Source organism: Mobula birostris, chromosome 25, assembly GCF_030028105.1.
Source record: "Mobula birostris isolate sMobBir1 chromosome 25, sMobBir1.hap1, whole genome shotgun sequence".
Lineage (NCBI taxonomy): Eukaryota > Metazoa > Chordata > Chondrichthyes > Myliobatiformes > Myliobatidae > Mobula > Mobula birostris.
Window position 1 is genome coordinate 32,842,856 of NC_092394.1, and position 21,041 is coordinate 32,863,896.

Sequence of the window (21,041 nt, forward strand, 5' to 3'; positions counted from 1 at the left end):
GAAAAAAACCTTATCAGATAATGATAATAAATGCTATTAACCAACTTCTGCACTTTAACAAGAAGTCAAAGATTATGAAAATAATTTAAAAATGGCCCCCACAAATTTTGAAAATCTTGGTTAGATTCAGAAATTGAACAACGAATCTTTTCTAAATTTAGGCATGCCGTAACTTCCCATAACCACTGAGCATCTTTAGGCAGAACAGCATCCTTCCATTTAAACAAAAACGCCCTCCTAACCATAAGAGAGATAAAAGCCAGAATGTGCAGATCAGATGTCTTCAAAATGATATCTTTCCTTCCAACAATACCAAATAGAGCAGTCAAAGGATTAGGCTTAAAATTTACTTTAAAGAGTACAGAAAAAGTTTGGAATACTTCCTTCTAATATTTTCCATGTCTTGGACATGTCCAAAACATATGAATAAGTGAAGCTTCTCCATTGTTACACCTATCACAGTAGGGAGATATATCCTTATAAAAATGAGATAACTCTTCCTTGGTCATAGTCATAGTCATAGTCATACTTTATTAATGCCGGGGGAAATTGGTTTTCGTTACAGTTGCTCCATAAATAATAAATAGTAATAGAACCATAAATAGTTAAATAGTAACATGTAAATTATGCCAGTAAATTATGAAATAAGTCCAGGACCAGCCTACTGGCTCAGGGTGTCTGACCCTCCAGGGGAGGAGTTGTAAAGTTTGATGGCCACAGGCAGGAATGACTTCCTATGACGCTCTGTGCAGCATCTCGGTGACCCTATGAACCACTTTAAGTTGTAGGAGGGAATGATGAGCACATAGCGATGAAATATTAACCAAGTTAAAAATCTCATTCCAAAATTTCTTCAGAAATTGAGGTCTGTAAATCTTGTTCCCAAAAATTTTTAATCTTATCTAAAGAATCATTTCTCATTCCCAACAACATATCATAAATATTGGATATTGAACCATTATAGAATGGTTTCATATTAAGAATTTCATCTAATATGTTCTTATCAGGTCTATTAGGAAATGTATATAATTGAGATCACAGAAAATCTCTGATTTGTAAGTACTGAAAAAAATGGGTTTTTGGTAAACTATATTTAGTTGACAATTGTTCAAACGAAGAAAGACTTCCTCCCACAAACAGATCCCAGAAGCATGTAATGCCCAATCTTTCCCATTGTTTAAAGACTACATCAGTCATAGAAGGCTTAAAAAAAATAATTTTAAAAAATGGGACTAGAAAGGGAGAATCTCAATAAACCAAAGTGTTTTCTAAATTGTATCCAAATCCTTCAAGTATGTTTGACTACCACATTTTCAGTTATCTTACGTAAGGACGAAGGAAGTGAAGATCCCAATTGGGATATAATAGAAAATTTATTAACCTTCCAAAGAAACCCACCTAGGATAGTCCTCGTGGTTAATATAGTATAACTAAAACCTGAGATTCCGTATATTAGCTGCCCAGTAATAAGACCTAAAATTTGGTAAAGCTAAACCTCCATTCTTTTTAACTTTCTGGAGATGGACTTTATTCAATTGAGGGCGTTTATTTTTCCATATGTAGGAGGATAAAATAGAGTCCAGAGAGTCAAAAAAGGATTTAGGAATAAAAACAGGTAATGCCTGAAAGAGGTATATAAATTTAGGTAAAACATTCATTTTAATAGAATTAATTCGGCCAATCAATGGTAACGAAAGGGGCGACCAATCTGATAATGTTCTTTTTATGTAATTTAATAAAGTAAGAAAATTTTCCTTAAATAAGCATTTCTAATTCTTAGTAATTGTTACGCCCAAATAAGTGAATTGGTTTCTTACAATTTTGAAAGTATGGTTAATATCCTCCATTTCTGATCAACAGCGAACCTAAAAGCAATTAGACATTTGGAGTTGGTTGTAGGAAGGATAGGATGGGTTGATAATAAGTTCTTCCTCCTGTTAACTAAACATTGATTTCTGTGCACAAGTTGAATTTATGGCAGTTTTCTGAATCATCAGACTCCATTATTTGCAGCATAGTGTCAAATTAGTCCAGGGGAACTGATGTCACATCCCTCTTGCCCTGCACAGTGCTGCAGCATGTGAAACCCTGCACCTACCATCAGCCCCTCCAAACTTGGTGGGCAGCACAAAGTGTGTTCAATGTATGCATGCCTGCACTGCCTATCACGGTCCAGTTGACAGCAGAGTAACCAAGCAAAGGGGATTGATTTCACATTTTTGTGAAATATCTTTGTCACGTGTAAAAGGGGCTGTGAAAAACATTGTTGTTCTAAGAGAGTGCAACATTTGGTTCTTTATCTTTCCCTCTATATTGCTGCAACAACATCTGCTGTAAAATATTTTTCTTTGAGTGCAACAGAGAAAGCCGTGGTAAGAACGATAATGTCATTTTGCTAAAGTTTCTTCTTTATTTCATAAACTACTTTCTGTTGGCTTGAATGATCAACTATTTTTCTGAGGTGATGGTTCATTATATTTCTTTGTAATATTTCATTCAAAGTTCAAAGTAAATTGATTATCAATATACATGTATGTCACCATATACTACCCTAAGTTTCATTTTCTTAATGCATTTCATTCATTGTGTTTATAAATTTCTGTGTGACTTCCTGCCCATACCTTACATTCTCTTACATTGTTCCGACAGGAAAGGTTATCAAATTCTTCCTTTGCACGTCATGCAGTACTGTACCAACTTTCTCCTTCAAGGGTCTATGGAAATGGAAGTTAATGTATCCTTATCAAGCCTTGAGGCCCAAATCAAATCTCCACAGTGGGAGAGGAAGAAATAAGTTCTTGCATTTGAATTAAGGAGACCTTACAGAACAAGGAGCATTTCAGAGCTGATAACATTCAGGCTACGTCCACACTATGCCGGATAATTTTGAAAACGAAGCTTTTTTTCTTCGTTTTGACCCTCCGTCCACACTGAACCGGCGTTTTTAGCCCCCGAAAACGGAGATTTTCAGGAACAGTCTCCAGAGTGAATAAATCGGAAAACGCCTAATATCCGTTGCAGTGTGTATGGGGTAACCGGACCTTTTTAAAACCGCTGTCATGACGTGCCGGAACAAATGACGGCAGCGCGGCATTTCATTGCTTTATTATTATTATTATTACCACCTTATTGTTTAGAGCGTACAATCATCACTGCGATATTTGATTCTGCATTTCGCAGAACCTAACCATTTCAGAACAGACGGCAACGAGACTGAAGCCAGAAGAGTTAGAAATGTACTCACCAAATACTTCGACCCATAGCTTACTGAATAAATAAGCATACTCACTTTGCCCTGTTTTCTGTCCTTGCTTGTGTGAAGGTGAGGACAGAAAACACCCTCCGCCACCTCCAGTTTAAATTCCATGCAGAATATTTTGGAGGATCAAGAACCAAGAACCAAGGTGGTTTACCTATTTATGCAAGTACTTCTCTGACAATAGATGTGTAACAGCCTAATGTAACATTGTATGGAAATGCAAGATAACACTGACGCAGACATGTTTTATACATTTAACAAGGTACTTTATTAACGCAACAGAATTAGTCAGTTTTTCAATGTTCGTCGTCAGCCGGGTCATACTGTCCATGAACTCCTTGTCGGTTGCCTCCATACGCTCCAGTATTTGTTTATTTTTTAGCCTGTGCGAGAGCCAAGAGCAATCCCTCTTAAGTTTTTCTACTCTGTAACTGGACAAACACGCACCAAGTATACCGTTTCCTCTTCGCTTGTTTTCTGTGTGTCCTGTGCATGCCCAGGAAGAGGAGATTCGCTCAAATATTCATTCTAATGTGGACAGAGATATTTTGAAAAACGCTTAGTGTGAATGCCTGTCGTTTTTACCCGAAACCAGCATTTTCAAAATTATCTGGCGTAGTGTGGACGTAGCCTCAGAGTTATCATCGTTGCCAAACCTTGTTCAATTGGAGAGTATCTGGCCAACCTAACTTTTCCAATTGTTTGCAAATAGACAAAGCAATGAGGATTCATGTCAAACTAATCCTCACATTATGTCAAAAAGTGCCTTACAGCTTCTCTGGCTCCTTTTCCCTTTAGCTGGAAGCACTTTATTATTAAGACAGTACCTCCTTTAATGTAAGAAAACATTTCATTTTCATGTTGTCCATTCGGATTTATGAATAGCAGAGAGCAATATAATTAATTTTTTGACATATGCACAATGCAAACTTTAATGTCAATACTGCAGGGGTGGAAAAGCTTCAAAGAAGCTTTGTAAGAAATTCCCAACACATTTCACATTTATCCTATTATCTTTATAACATCAGGAGTTTCAATAAAGCCTGGCAACCAAGTTTCTGTAAAAGCTTACACTGACAGTACTGAATCATTATCCAAACATTAGTTTTATATTTAAACCCAGTCAAGCAAAATAGTAGAAATTCTTCAGCCAGCAATATTCCAAAACATTTAAAACAAAAGGAAATTACCTCATCAATTTTATATTTGCTTATAGACCTCTTTAAGTTCCACTTTCATTCCCACCATTTTCTGATAAGATCTGAATTAATCAAATTGCTTGCAGATCTTTAGCGGTGTTACTAAAACAGTATTACAACTGTATGTCTGAGTATATTTTGATGTGGACAGATGTGACCAATTTGCCGATTTCACCCCTTCCTTCACACTTCCTCTTGCCAATATAAAATATTGTGGATAACAACCCCTTGGAAATTGTAAGAAGTATTCCACCTTGGAGGGGAAAGAAAGGCAGTGGAGATTGTGTACCTGAAATATTGGATAGGCTTGTTAAAGTAAAATACAAAAAGCTGCAATTGGATTCATTTGGACCCAGTTTTACATTTAAATTGGCATGAGATTTAATCCATAAGGATTAACAGGTGCTGGGGAGGTGGTGTTGCCATACACATTGACAATAGATGACTTGGCTGCCACCTCCCATGTTTTCCCCACCTCCTTGTACTATAACTGCCATGAAGAAGGTTCTTTAAGGCTCTGATCTGCTTCTGATGATTTCCAGTAGCAAACAACAACAGATGTGATCTCTGTGGGCTGCTACCATCAAGAACCAAGTAGATCACATTTCTGGCACAAGATTCAGGTTTAAATCTAGACAATACCATAAGGCATGGGAGCAGAATTAGGACATTCAGTGTCTGCTCTGTCATTCCATCATGGTTGATCCTGGATCCCACTCAACCCCATACACCCACCTTCTCGCCGTATCCTTTGATGCCCTGACTGATCAGGAAACAATCAAATTACTCCTTAAATATACGCACAGACTTGGCCTCCACCTCAGTATGTGGCAGAGCATTCCACAGATTTACTACTCCCTGGCTAAAAGAATTCCTCCTTACTTCTGTTCTAAAGGGTCACCCCTCAATTTGGAGGCTGTATCCTCTATTCTGGATACCCCCACCATAAGAAACATCCTCTCCACATCCACCCTATCAAGTCCTTTCAACATTCGGTCCTTAAAGCAAAATCTTACCAAGGTTTATTTAGCAGTTCCATAATTTGTCATTTTTACTGAATATAATATGATTTTAGCTCAGTAACTTATGGTGATATCCAATCTCTCTTCACAATGTTGTGTTAGACATGCAACTTGATGAGATGAGTGATAGTTAAAGACTGAAGAAAGATCTAAGATGATGTTTCCTGTTACATGAGAAATGTCAAGCATTCTTGCAAGAATATACACTTCTGTTTCCCATCTATATAAATAATTCAGGTGCTGAGACCATAACATATTAAGTTAAGACTAATATTAAGTTTAGCTGCAACACACAAAATGCTGGAAGAACTCAGCAGGTCAAGCGTCATCTCTGGAGGGGAGAGGACAAATAACATTTCAGATTGAGATCATTCATCTGGATGTATCAAATGTTTGAATTGAAAATTTATGAGAATATGTAAAACTCTGCAGAAGAATGTAGGGATTGGCAGAATAAGCCAAGGAGAAAGAAGCTCAGTACTGGGAAATGTGAAGCAGTACAGCTGGCAAAAGGAATTGTAAAAGAAAGTGTTCCTTACATTTTTGAATCTGTTATCAGCATGTGATGGTTAAAGTAATATTTTTGTACGATGTAGGTGAAGAACATTGGATCGACCCCCTACCTTAAATCTCTAATTAGTCTTAGTGTGTGATTAAACTGCTTGCAATAAGAGTTGAGCTGTCATTTCAACCAGGCAGATACATGTATCATGAAAGGCGAACAAATCACTGGGACACAATGGCATGCAGCCAAGAGTTTTAAAAGAAATTACCACAGAGAAAGTGGATTCATTAGTGGAAATTTTTCAAAACTTGATAAATCCTGGGAACGTACCACGATATTTTGGATTGTCCATTGTATCCAACAATGACAGTAGAAACCTCTGCAGGACAGTTTTTAAAGTGGCAAAACTCTTACATTGGGACAGTACCACTCTCTCGATCTTGGAAGTCCTGGTCAAATGGTTCGAGTAATCATCACTGACTGGTGTCCTTCTAGGTTGCAGTGGATAACCATAAATTCTGTGCCTTGTCATGTCCTTCATTCTTCATGAAGCACTGCAGAACCTCCTCCCTGGCCATTGGACCTCACTATTGATCTCATCCACCCAGTCTGCCAGAGCTTCACACGCTAGGACAGACAGACTTGTGGCAACCTGGAGCCACAAGTGAGAACTAGGTGTCCGGTGGGATGAAAGGTACGTGAGCTGCCCCAAAACGGACATGACAAGCCCCTTTACCAGAGGTGCTAACCTTCCCTGGATACCCCAAACATGCCACCAGACTATAGAAACACAGCTAATATGACTTTGTTGTTCAAAAAAGGAAGAAGACAGAAGGCATGGAATTACAAGCTAACTATTTTAACAGCTATTGTTTGTAATATGTTGTAGTCAATAATCAAAGAGGAAATAACTAATTATTAGGAAAACTTTATAGAATCAAATCCAGTCACTATGATGTTTTGAAAGGTAAATTATATTTTTGAGGCTGCAACAGGGGGAGTTGAAAGATGGGAACCTATAGATGTTGTATTTAGATTTCCAAAGGCTTTTGATTAGGTGCCATATTACAGAATAGTGCATAGGCAACGTATATTAGTATAGATTGAAAACTGGTCCTTTTCAAGCTGTAAGTAGTGGAATATCCCAGGGATTGGTTCTTGGACCTCAGTTGTTCACTGTTTACAATAATGAAGGAAGGCATTAAATGTAATGTTTCCAAGTTCACTAATGAAGCAAAAGTAGATGGAAAAGCATGTGTGATTGAGGACATTATGATAGCACATGCAATGGCTTATTGAAAGATTGAATGAATGGATAAAAACTTGGGAAATGGTGTGCGATATGTAAAGTGTGAGGTGATGCACTTTGGTAAGTGGAGTCAAAAGGTAGATTGTTATCTAAATGGGGCGAGAATACAAATGAGTGATGCTTAGAGGGCTGTAAATGTCCTCTAACTGTTAGCAGATAGATCCAACAATAGTTAAAAAGACAAATGGCATATTGAAGTTTGTATTATGAAAGGCTAGGAGTTTAAGAATAGCAACACACACAAAATGCTGGAGGAACTCAGCAGGCCGGGCAACATCTATGAAAAAGAATATAGTTGATGTTTCGGGCTGAGACCCTTCACCAGGACACTTCATCTCTTGTAACTGAGTTTAAGAATAGGGAGCTTTTAATACAGCTGAGAGGCCACACTTGGATTACAGTGTAGTTTTGATCCACTTTTAAAAATAAAGGGATATAATGGTTTTACAAGCATTCCAAAGCAAATTCAACAACCTAATTCCTGGGTTAAGAAGATTGTCCAATGAAGAGAGCCTAAACAGTCCGGGTCTATATTACTTGAAGCTTAGAAGAATGAGGGATGACCTTATTCAAACATATAAGATCCAAGAGGGCTTTACGGGTTAAAAGCTGAAGTCTTTTTGCTAGTCTGAAAGTCACAACAAGAGGATAACACAGTAACTACAAAACAAGGTGCCAGTCATTTAAAACTGAGGTGTGTTGAAATTTCTTCTCCCAGAGAGTAGTGAAGCATCAGAGTCATACAGCATAGAAAAAGGCTCTTCGGTCCACCAATTTCTTGCTGACGCCAAGCACCCATTTACACTAATCCTATAGTAATCCTGTTTTTTGTCCTCCCCTCATCCCAGCAACTACCCCAGACTCCAATAACCATTCACACTTTGGAAATGTTTGCTCCAGAGGTTGGTGAAGGCAACATAATCAGATAAATTTGAAGTGGAGATAGATAAACTGAAGGTGGAGAGGAATTGAGAGCTATGAGAAATGGGGGCAGAAGAGGATTTGAGGCCAGAAAGATCAGCCATGATCACATTGAATAGAGGGGCAAGTTTGAGTGGCCCAGTCACTGACTTATTCCATTATGTTCTACTGTCCTTTTAGAGGAACAGGTGGCAATGAGTATCAAAAAGAAATAAGTTTAATTATCAATTTTATTTGTTTTGATGTTATATAATCAACAGTGAAAATGGTGAATTTACACTCAAGATTGGATTGCCTAGTCAGAATATTGCATGCAATTTCCTTGCACCAATTGTACACAGTATATTTCATCCACAAAATAAGCTTGAAGAATGACACCAAGACAGAATGTCTATTAAACAAGAATAACATAGAGTTAGCAAAAATAGCATCTGGGTCCATTTCTGCATCTTGAATCTTTAATAGAATGTAATTGTTAATTATGGTTGAAATACGAAGATTTTTACATTGGTAACTAAATGTTTGGTCAAGTCTATTGAAGTTATCAGAGGTGTGAAAGGTTTAGAGAAAATACTATTTTAAAAAAAGATCAGTCCATTGCTTATCATCTCAGTGACAATGTAAAGCTATTCTTGTGTGGTAGAGGCTATCACATATAGTTACTGTATTGGGAAAGGAAATTTCCTAAAAGGCAGTGAGATTACAGGAAATAGCTCCATCCAAGGAGCTAACACCAGAAAAGACCTAATGGGACAAATGGTCTCCAGTGATGTTGCATCCGAAACTATTTTATACCTTGCCACAAGCATTCTATTAGCTTGATTTCATATTGTTATCTAACATTAATCATCTAAGGTATAAATGAAAAGCCAGATGATTTTTCCCCTCTCGGTAATGATCTAATTCAACATACCTGTTCCCTATAAGACATAATTGACACCCTCTTACATTTTCTTATGCTGAAGTTACAAAGTCATTGCAATTGCAGATGCTATATGCTTTATCTAACATTATAATAGACCTATCAAACTAAAATACTTTGGCATGCTTTATGAAATATGTCAAATTACATATACAACTAGGCAAATCAGTCTGCGGCAAGGGAACAATTTCACTGATATGAAACGACAGAGTTATTGCTACAGATCCCTTTTTATATTTCACATCTCATTTTATTTCAGTGCAAAAGCCCCTCACTGTCCACAGATCTCCCATGGAGCTGAACATAGTGCATAATCAGTCCTGCTACCTTCTATCACGGGTAACTTGGCATGGTTGAGAATCATGTTCCCTAAAGCTCACTGTTTACACTGAGCAATCTGGCAGATTTGTGAAAACCTCCCCTTTGCATTATTTGTCTGCTAGATTTCATTGGGATTTCCCTGGCAATTGAGAGTCATTCCCTTTGTTATAGACTTATGTTCACATCAGGTCATTTGCTCTAATGATTTTTCCATGGGAAAGTATTCCAAAAACCTGGACTGGTAATGAAAAGGAAACGAATTCAAGTTCCAGCGTAGTCGTTTGAGAAACAGAATTCAACTTAAATAAGCAAATCAAAAAGACGCAAATCAATTTGACTGTTAAAGAATTCTATAAACGATTATGAAGCAAAAACTTCGGGGAGTGACCAGAAATCAACGTGGTTCATTCTTAGTTAACCTCTAAACAACATGTCTAGATTCCGGTCAGCAGGAATCACTGATTCAAGAAAGAGAAAAATGTAAGAACTATAGCTGCTGTGATTTCAAATACAATTGGGGAATGCTGGGAATAATCTGCAGGCTAAAAAGGCAAGATGGTTGTATAGCAGTTATCAATTCAACTGTACAGGTTCTAAGCTCAAATCCCACCATGGCCCAGTGGAATTTAAACTCATTTTAATAACCTGAAATTGAGATAGAATTGTTAGTTACCTCTCATGACTACAAAACTCCTGGGTTGTTGTAAAAACTCAGATTGTTCACTATGCGACATGCAAAATACTGGAGGGCTTCACCAAGTCAGGCAGAGTTCTATGGAAATGAATAGATAGTCGACGTTTTGGGCCGAGACCCTTCTTCAGGGCTGAGAAAGAAGGGAGAAGATGCCAGAATAAAACGGTGGGAAGAGGGGAAGGAGGCTCGCTGGAAGGTGATGTGCGGAACCAGGTGGGTGGAAAGGTCAAGGACTGGAGAAGGAGGAATCTGACAGGAGAGGGTGAAGAAGAAGGAGATGGAGACCCAGGGGGAAGTAATAGGCAGGTGAGAAGAAGTAAAAGGTCTGAGTGGGGAGAGCGGGAGGGTGAATTTGTTTACCAGAAGGAGAAATCAATATTCATGTCATCAGCCTAGTGGCTACGCAGACAGAATATAATGTTGTTATTCCTCCTCCCTGAGGGTGGCTTCATCTTGGCACAAGAGGAGGCCATGGACCAACATGTCGGAGAGGGAATGGGAATGGGAATTAAAATGTTTGGTCACCGGGAAGCCCTGCTTATGGTGGATGGTGCTTTATTGTTCACTGAGGTCTGCTTTGAGACACTACTTTTAAATATCTTATAGTATGACCTAACAAATCCATAAATTCAATAGCAATAGGGTTGGGTCTTGTCAGTGCCACCCAGATCCTAAGATAAGTGAAAAGAATAGCTGCATATGAGGGATATAAACAGAGTTCATATTTCAGGTAAGAACTGATGAATGGTATTGAATTAAAGTATTAACTCTAGTTCAAGAAATATACCCACTGGCACTTTTAAGAGGAAGTAACAATGTTCAATAAAGGACACTCAAGTTCAAAAACAAATCTCCAAGAAAAAATCATTAGGAAGCTGAATTTACTTATCCTTCCTTAACAGAGTACAATGATCTCATACCCTCTAGCGAGATTGGGTTTTAGCAGCATATTCTTGACAGGAGTTTAATGTATTCTATCACATTGGATCCATTCTGTATGAACACTTTTAAATTTGGGGGATCCCTCAAGCAATTATTCACCTACTTAAATTTTTAGTGAATTATATGAAGCATGGAAATGTTTAGTTATGACCTCATTAGATTAGTCAATAAACATTTAATTAGATTTTCTTGCAATGTTTAATGTGTGTGTAAAAATTGCTAACAGCATTTTCCAGGTAATTACATTTGAAGAGAAGCACATTGAACTATGTCAGTGTCTGAATCAGGACAATAAGTACCCCTAAAAGGAGCACCTACTTTCAAAAGTAAGCTGAGGTTTGAAACAATCTTCCAATAAATCTTAAATTTATCGAGCTGAATCTTCCTGGCTGGAATCCATGGTCCTGGTTTGAACTGCCAATGTTTAGCTGCTTAAACTTCAATGACTCTTGACCTTAAGGCTTGCACTGTTGAACACAGAGGTCCAAGCTTACTGGGTGACAGATGGCACTGCATCTGCCCTCACACTCTGTTACCAGGCTCCACATGGCATCCAATGATATCCTGTCTTGCTGGGATTTCCTCAGATTGCATCATGATGATTGCCATTCAGCTCCAGTCAAAGCTGATCAATAAGTTTTAATATTGAACCCAATGCCTTATATAAGCAGTCAATATTTAAAATGATTTTGTTTTTACATTTTAAGTACTTTAATATTTCTAATTATTTCTGTTTTATGTATTTTATCTGGGTGTCAGGGTTGACATACGTCCCTACCCAATGAGGTGTAAGGTGCTCCTTCCCTCCACTAGTCTGCAGGGCACCCTTGGGCAACGTGTATCACCCCTTAGGCCCCCACACTCTCGTCAAGGTCACGTGATACCATGGGAGCAGGTGGTGGATGGACGTATGAGCAGCTGGTGCATATCACAAGCCCTGGCTATGTGACGACTGACGCCAAGCTGGCAATTTCTGAAGAGTATTGATAATGGCTGGGGTCACCCATCTTGTAAAGGCACTGTCCAGAAGAAGTCAATGACAAGCCACTTCTGTCCTGGAACATGATCGCCCACGTCATACGAGATGGCACATAATGATCATGATGATGTTTTATCCCTGCTGATACCTTCGCCAATTGTTTTTTTCAGTTGGAGCCACACAGGACTGCTTATGCTGGAATCTGGACTAAGTAAAAACAAGGTGCTGGAGGAATTCAGCAGATCAGGCATGAGCTGTGGAGCGAAATGGACAGCCAATTTTTTTGGGTTGAGGTCCTCCAGCTAGACTGAAAGGGACAAGGAAGATAATGTGTGTAAAGAGGGGGGCAGGTGGAGCAAGAGCTGGCAAACCATAGGCTGATCGAGGTGAAGAAGATAATGGACAGTTGGAGGAGAAGAGCGTGGAAATAGTGACAGAGGTTGGATGGTGATAGGTGGAGGTGACGGGGGCTTTGATTGATGGAATTGTGGGAAGTGAAGGGAGCACATGGAACCAAATAAAGGAGATGGTGTGGGTAAACGGGAACAGTGGGAAATGGGGACACGAGGAGGGGAATAAATGGTGGCAGGAAATGAAACAGGATAAGGAGTGATTGGGGTGTGTGGACTGGGTTTGGGAGGAACATGGTGAATCAGGAGGGGAGGTAGAAGGACAGAGGAGGAGCAGGTTACTGAAAATGGAATATTTAATGTTCATAACTGCAGCATGTAGACTAGCCAGGCTGAATATGAGATGCTGTTCCTTTAGCTTGCAATATAGTGTCTCCTTGGCAGTGGAGAAGGCCATACATATAAGTGTGGGACTGGGAAGGGTTATTAAAATGGCTAGCAGCTGGCAGCAGGGTCATGGTAGATGGAATTCAGATGCTCTGCAAACACTTGCCTAGTCTAAACTTGCTCTCTGGTATGTAGTAGAGGCTTTTAGATAATTGTTTTTAATTAATCACTTACAATGTTTATTTATTGCCTCTATTTTTAAGAATTTTTAAATGGCTGTATGATCAATATCATTTTAAAACTATTAATAAAAACTAAATATTAAGAAAGCTGGTGGAAATCTGAAAACAAAACAGGAAATAGTGGAAATGCATTGCAGTCCGGACAGCATCTATGGAAAGGAAAACAGCTTCACAGATGTACCTGACCTTATGTGGGTTTCTAGGTGATCTGATATTGTGAAAAAATCACTTACAGCTTGTAAAGGCAGCAAAGATGGCTGACAATGTGAAGGTGTCAGGGGTCGCTCAAGGATGTGGTCTCCTCACAACTCTTTTGGGAGGCCTCAGGCCAATGTGATTGGCCCAGTGTCCACACCCCATGTGGGCATAGCAGGATCCCTGCTGGTGACTCCTCACGGTGAGCACGGCCAGACACAATCCAACCCCAGCATTACAACTCATGCCAACAGTCAAGTCAAGTCAAGTCACTTTTTATTGTTATTTTCCACCATAACTGCTGGTACAGTACACAGTAAAAATGAGACAACGTTTTTCAGGACCATGGTGCTACACGAAACAATACAAAAACTACACAGAACTACGTAAAACAACACAAAAACTACACTAGGCTACAGACCTACCCAGGACTGCATAAAGTGCACAAAACAGTGCAGGCATTACAATAAATAATAAACAAGACAATAGGCACAGTAGAGGGCAGTAGGTTGGTGTCAGTCCAGGCTCTGGATGTTGAGGAGTCTGATAGCTTGGGGGAAGAAACTGTTACATAGTCTGGTCATGAGACCCTGAATACTTTGGTGCTTTTTGCCAGATGGCAGGAGGGAGAAGAGTTTGTATGAGGGGTGCGACGGGTCGTTCATAATGCTGTTTGCTTTGCGGATGCAGCGTGTGGTGTAAATGTCTGTAATGGCGGGAAGAGAGACCCCGATGATCTTCTCAGCTGAACTCACTATCCGCTGCGGGGTCTTGCGATCTGAGATGGTGCAATTTCCGAACCAGGCAGTGATGCAGTTGCTCAGGATGCTCTCAATACAGCCTCTGTAGAATGTACTGAGGATGGGGGGTGGGAGATAGACTTTTCTCAGCCTTCGCAGAAAGTAGAGATGCTGCTGGGCTTTCTTTGCTATGGAGCTGGTGTTGAGAGACCAGGTGAGATTCTCCACCAGGTGAATACCAAGAAATTTGGTGCTCTTAACGATCTCTACGGAGGAGTCATTGATGTTCAGCGGAGAGTAGTCGCTCCGTGTCCTCCTGAAGTCAACAACCATCTCTTTTGTTTTGTTCACATTCAGAGACAGGTTGCTGGCTCTGCACCAGTCTGTTAGCCGCTGCACCTCTTCTCTGTATGCTGACTCGTTGTTCTTGCTGATGAGGCCCACCACGGTCGTGTCATCGGCAAACTTGATGATGTGGTTCGAGCTGTGTGTTGCAGCACAGTCGTGGGTCAGCAGAGTGAACAGCAGTGGACTGAGCACACAGCCTTGGGGGGCCCCCGTGCTCAGTGTGATGGTGTTGGAGATGTTGCTTCCAATCCGGACTGACTGAGGTCTCCCTGTCAGGAAGTCTAGGATCCAGTTGCAGAAGGAGGTGTTCAGGCCCAGCAGGCTCAGCTTTCCAATTAGTTTCTGAGGAATGATTGTGTTGAATGCTGAACTGAAGTCTATGAACAGCATTCGAACATACGTGTCTTTTTTGTCCACGTGGGTTTGGGCCAGGTGGAGGGTGATGGCAATGGTGTCATCTGTTGAACGGTTGGGACGGAACATGAACTGCAGGGGGTCCAGTGAGGGGGGCAGCAGGGTCTTGATGTGCCTCATGACGAGCCTCTCAAAACACTTCATGATGGTAGATGTGAGTGCAGCAGCTAGCACTTTCAAAGAACTATTTAATTGTGTCCATACCTTTCCTACTTTTCATGAAGCACAAATCTCCTGTTCAACTGTGCATGCAATTTCCTTGTGGAAACTACTCCTAAATTTGCATTTTGAGAGGACAAAACAGGGTAAGACTTAAGTAGTGAACAATAGGGCACTGAGGTGTGCAGGAAAACAAAGGGAACTGGACACACAGATCCATAATTCCTTGAAAGTGGCTTCAGAATCAGAATTAATATTACCGGCATATGTCATGAAATTTGATGTACTGCGAAAGCAGTACATTGCAAAATATAATACATGTTGTGCGTTCTTTATAATTGCATCAATATATTGGACCCAGGATAGGTCTTCAGAGATGTTGACACCCAGAAACTTGAAAATGCTGATCTCTTGATGAGAACTGGTGTGTGACACCACTCAACCAGCTGATCTACCTCGCTCCTGTACGCCTCCTCGTCACCGTCTGAAATTCTGCTAACAATAGTTGCGTCATTGGCAAATATATAGATGGCATTTGAAATGTGCCTAACCACTCAGTTGTGGGTGTAGAGGGAGTAGAGCAGTGGGCTAAGAGATGCACCAGTGTTGATTGTCAGCGAGGAGGAGGTGTTATTTCCAATCCACACAGACTGTGGTCTCCCAGTGTGGAAGTTGCAGGAGGAGGTACAGAAGTCCAGGGTTGGAGCTTGTTGATTAGGACTGAGAGTATAATGGTGTTGAACATTGATCAGTAATCAATAAACAGCGACCTGTATTGTTATTGTCCAGGTGAGCCAAGATCAAATAAGATTACATACCCTGTAGACCTATAGGTAAGTTGCAGCGGGTACAGGTCCTTGCTCCAGCAGGATTTGATCCTGGCCATGACCAACCTCCCAGGTAGACAGTGTCATAAAAAGAGAATTTGGCACATTGGCTTTCATAAATCAGGGTACTGAGTATGTTCAGGTTACATAAGACATTGTTGAGGCCAATCTGGGAATATTGTGTGCAGTTCTAGTCACCTACCACTGTTTCAAGTGTGCAGAGTGCAGAGAAAATTTACAAGGATGTTGCTAGGACTTGAGAACCTGAGTTATAGGGAAAGGGTGCATAGATTAGGACTTTATACATGGGTGTGCAGGAGAATGGGAGGAGATCTTATAGAAGTATACAAAATTATGAAGGGCATAGAAAGCATGAGGCTTTTTCCCCTCAAAGTAGGTGTGACTAGAACTAAGGGTCATGGGCTTAGGGTGAAAGGTGAAGTATTTAAGTAGGATCTGAGAGGAAACTTCTTCACACAGAGGGAGGCGTAAGTGTGGAACGAGCTCCCAACAGAAGTGATAAGTGCAAGTTCATTTGTCACATTTAAAATAATAGATGTTACAATTGAGCTTATATCTACCAGAGAAATTCTGCATGCTGGAAACCCAAAGCAAGTCCTGAAGAAGGGTCTCAGTCCGAAACGTTGACTGTTTATTCATTTCCACGGATGCTGCCTGACCTGCTGAGTTCTTCCAGTATTTTGTATGTGTTACATTTAAAAGACGTTTGGATGGGTATACTGCATACACTAGATGAGAGAGGTATGGAGGATTATGTTCCTGGTGCTTGTAAATGGGTCTAGGCAGAAGACCAGGGTAGAATGGACTAGATGGGCCAAAGGGCCGGTTTCTGTTCTAAAGTGCTCCTTTTGCACCCATTGCTAGTTAAAGCAATGTATTCCAGATTGTAATCACCTGTGTGAAGACTATTTCTTCTCCCTTTCTTCGTTAACCAATTACTTTGTACAATCTGGCCTGGTGTTTAGGAATAAATCAGGTTTGTGAATGGCAGAAACCTCACTTGACAACATTGTAAAATGTGAGGATGATATGATACTATCATCTAAACGGTGTATGCACAGAAAAGGTATTGGATTTAATGTTGAATCTTTTTGACCAATTTTGGTACCTTAACAGAAACTGGCTGCCATTGTTTTTCATGTGATTGATTTGTGATGACAAGTACAGTGAAGAATTAATGATTGTGACAATCACTGCAATTTTAATCAGGTGATAATAGAGTCAATTCAGTCAGATTATAATGAACTTAATTTCATCAAGAGGTTCAGACAATGATTATCAAATTTGGAGCAAGCTGCCATAAATTACAGCTGTCATCTAAACCCCAACATTATCTTGAAGTTCGGCCTTATATTTTCAAATCTATAATGCAGTTTTTATTCAGTTACAGGAGCTGTCAAGTTGTGAACAATTGTCAGTATGGCCATGCTGTGGAACTGTGGTACTAGTCAACAATTGTCTCCTCATTACTTAAGGTTGGTCTTCCAAGAGAATCACAACCTTGTCACGGTTGAGAGGCTTGCATGCCTCAATGACCCAGAGAGCTATGTTGGCTGAGTCAGGGCTTTATGCTTTGGCTGTTGGTAGGGTCACTCATGCCAAACAGGTCGAAGGGTAGAGGCCAAACTAAGAGTGGTCCACCGGGCCTCCAGGTTCGGAGGTTCAGCTCAGGGCTAGCAACCCTGACTGGTAAAACAAAATTGTTATGGAAGCAGCAATGAAGAATCCTTCTACAGCTGAGTGTGACAGTATTCCTGATTCTCCACTCCGGTCTTGGACAACTGACAGTAGTGAAAACCGAGAGGAAGTTCTGACATGATGAAGGAGTATGGAGGACCTTCACTGCTGCCCTAAATGCCAGCGGCGTAACAAGAAGTAAATAAGTAAGTATAACACTACAACACACACAAAATACTGGAGGAACTCAGCAGGCCAGGTGGCATCTATGGAAAAGAGTACAATCGACGTTTCCAGCCGAGACCCGTCAGCAGGATCCATGTAAGCATTAAAGGCTTGTGGGGAAGTAGCTGGCAAAGTCAGTTGCACTTGCTGCTTCAGTAGTTGAATGTACTTTGTGGCCATAAGGACAGAAAAAGATAAAGATTCAAGTCCCACACTTTTTTTGAGTTTTCAACCAGAGCTATAATTGGACGCAGCCAAATTTTCAGAATGTGTGTTTGTCCTGTGACTTCCATCGTGAAGCTTGGTGAGACCTGGATCTAATTCAGTTGTATTCATCACTGTTGAACTCAGGCCTGTGGAAACTCAAGACTAGTTCTGTAGAATTACGTTGAATTTACAGTACAGGTCTTTCTCCAGTTAGTGATGAGTGTTTATGCTCCATCCAACCCGAACACTGATGTGTGTCTGTGTAATCATCTGTTCCTTTCTACCCTCTTGCCTTCATGTGGCTTTCCTTTCTCATGGGTCTGTCCACGTTCTGTAGTCAAAACACACAATAATTGGATTGTAGTTTCAAAGTAGGGTCCTCAACTGATACTTAAGATTCAGTTAAAGAATCTTTAACATTGGCACCCAAGAGAGACAGGAATCTCTTAAAAGTATTAAATTTAGGTTTTTATGATGTTTGTGGATTTAACTTTGGTGCTCCATTGTAGAATCTAATGTTAGTAACAGAACTGCTACAGTCTATTCTAAAATCACTCCTGTCCTCTGAATCTGTCGCTCCTTCCTCCTCACCAAGACACAAGAAATTAAGGAGGTATGGTGGTGCAACTTGCCGCGCTGTGACCACACAGCTCAAACGACCCAACTTCAATCCATACCTCATGTGCTGTGGGGACTTGTGGGTTTCTCATTTCCTCCTGCACTCTAACGACACATGAGTCGATAAACTGAGATGCAAGAAACTGCAGAAGCTGGAATCTGGAGCAACACACTAAGTATCATGTTTTATCAGTCAGGGTTGTAATCACAGTTCAGAAAAAAAAACATGTTTTGCAATTATGAAGCACTTTCCATTCTCTCAGGCAGTCATTAGCTCTTTACAACCATTGAAGTATCTCAGAAATGCAGTCATCGTTGTAATATCCAAAGCCATTGCAGATAGTTCCACAGATCACAAGCGGCCAGACAATCCGTTTTCTCTAATATGTTGAGGAATAAATATTTGCTACACCTCTAGAATAACTCCCCTGTTCCTCTTTGTAAAAGAACCATACGATGTTTTACATCCGCACAAAAGACCCTTGATTTTCTTGATTTAATAAGTCAAATGAAAGACAGCTTCTTCTTCTTCTTAGGCAGTCTCTGTGGATCGAGGATGACTCGCTTCCATTCTGGGTTTGCAGGTTCTGAGGTGGTTAATGAGACCAGTGTGGGAACTGTAGACTCTTTCATAGATTGGACTGGGGATGCCTGACAGAACAGTTCATTTGTCAACTGGTTCGCTCTGTCAGCTATTTATGCGGGGACTCTGTATGCCCCTGTTTGCCTCCTGGTTTTCAATCCTCAATGCTTCATGAGTCATGAGTCAGGAGTCACTGGAGGGCAGCAATTATGACAGTGAAACACCCCCTTCTGTACACTACAGGAGTGCCAACCTAGAATTTTGTACTCAAGTCAACGGAGTGGGGAAAGAACCCAAATTCTTTTAACCAGCGGTTATGGAAGCTGTTATCTGAGCCACAAATGACTAGAAAGTGTCAACAGTGGTGGAGGTGTAGCAGGAGATATGATATGGGTGACAAGTATGATAGCAAGATTAAAGATAGTTATGCAATGGTGGTGTTTTCAATGTAGGCCTTGTTTCCAATCACCTGCACACACAGCCTTGAGCTGTTATGAAATCACCATGTGCAAACATTCTGATAAGTTCAAACATGCTGAAGCACAAAGCACTACCTTTATCTACAACTGCACAGCAGCTACTAAGCAGGACATTTTGTAAGTACAAACAGCTACAAATGTGGATTCAAATACAGCAAGCTCACCGCAGCAGCTAATAACATTTCCGGGAGCTCTCACTGAAAACGTTCAACCGGTTGCAGGCAAGCTATTGTGCTCACACCTTAACAGATTGTTTCTTTGCCACAGTTCGACAGACTGACAACCACTTAAGGAATTTTAGTATACATCTCTCAAACTCCACACACTTAAAAAATCAATTAAAGTGAGTGTGCGATACAGAACAAATTCCTAGAAGCTACATTGCACTGTGTTGGATTTTTAGTACAGTGCGATTAAAAATGGATCCAAACTGGGCCAAATCTTGGGAAATTGAATGAGTTAATTCTTGTCATGAATCACCCATGTAACCTTTAGGAGAAACGCGATGATAGTGTTCACCAATACGACGCTCCTTTCAGAGCATTGCAGTGAAGCTGGACCTCAATATCCACAACACACACAAAATGCTGGACGAGCATAGCAGGCCAGGCAGCATCTGTGGAAAAGAGTACATTTGACGTTTGGGCCAAAGCCCTTCGGCAGGACTGGACCTCAGTATTCTGGAAAACTTATTGTCAGGCCCTCCAATGAGAACACTATCTTTGTTCCACAATGCCATCAGGAAAGCACTTACCTAAGATTATGGTCCACTCCATCTTCTCAACACCCTCACCCCATGCCCCAACTTTCTGCTGCACTTCCCACTCTACAGTTCACAGCTAGTCTTTCAATTCTTCCTCTCCCGATGTCATGACTTTCTCTCCTTGTCCCCCATTCAGACTCTATATGTCATTGCTAGTCTCTCCCAACTCCTTTCTCTCATTTGCTGAAAGAAAGTTCCAGATAAGACAGCATTCCTCTGCCCCTCCCCACACCTCAAGCAACGATAGACCTCCAGAGGACAGCCCCACATTAGTGTACAACCAACACAGCAAGGACCTGGACAGACACCGTTCAATTTTGCTACAATTTTTCCAGAACACCTATTAAGCAATAGAATTTTGTTGGTTTTTAAGTAGTTCATAGGGTATAACCATCGCTGGAAAGGCCAATATCAGAATCGGAACCAGAAACTCAGAGGCAGGAGTTCAGTCTAGTCATAACCAACCTCTCAAAGCATTTCATCACTGTCGATGTGAGTGCTACTGGGCAATAGTCATTAGGGCAGCCCACATTATTCTTCATTGGCACTGGTATAATTGTTGCCTTTTTAAAGCAAATGGGAACTTCTGCTCGTAGCAGTGAGAGGTGAAAATGTCCTTGAATACTCCCGCTAGTTGGTTGGCACAGGCTTTCAGAGCCTTACCAGGTACTCCATCGGGACCTTCTGCCTTGCGAGGGTTCACTCTCTTTAAAGACAGTCTAACATCGGCCTC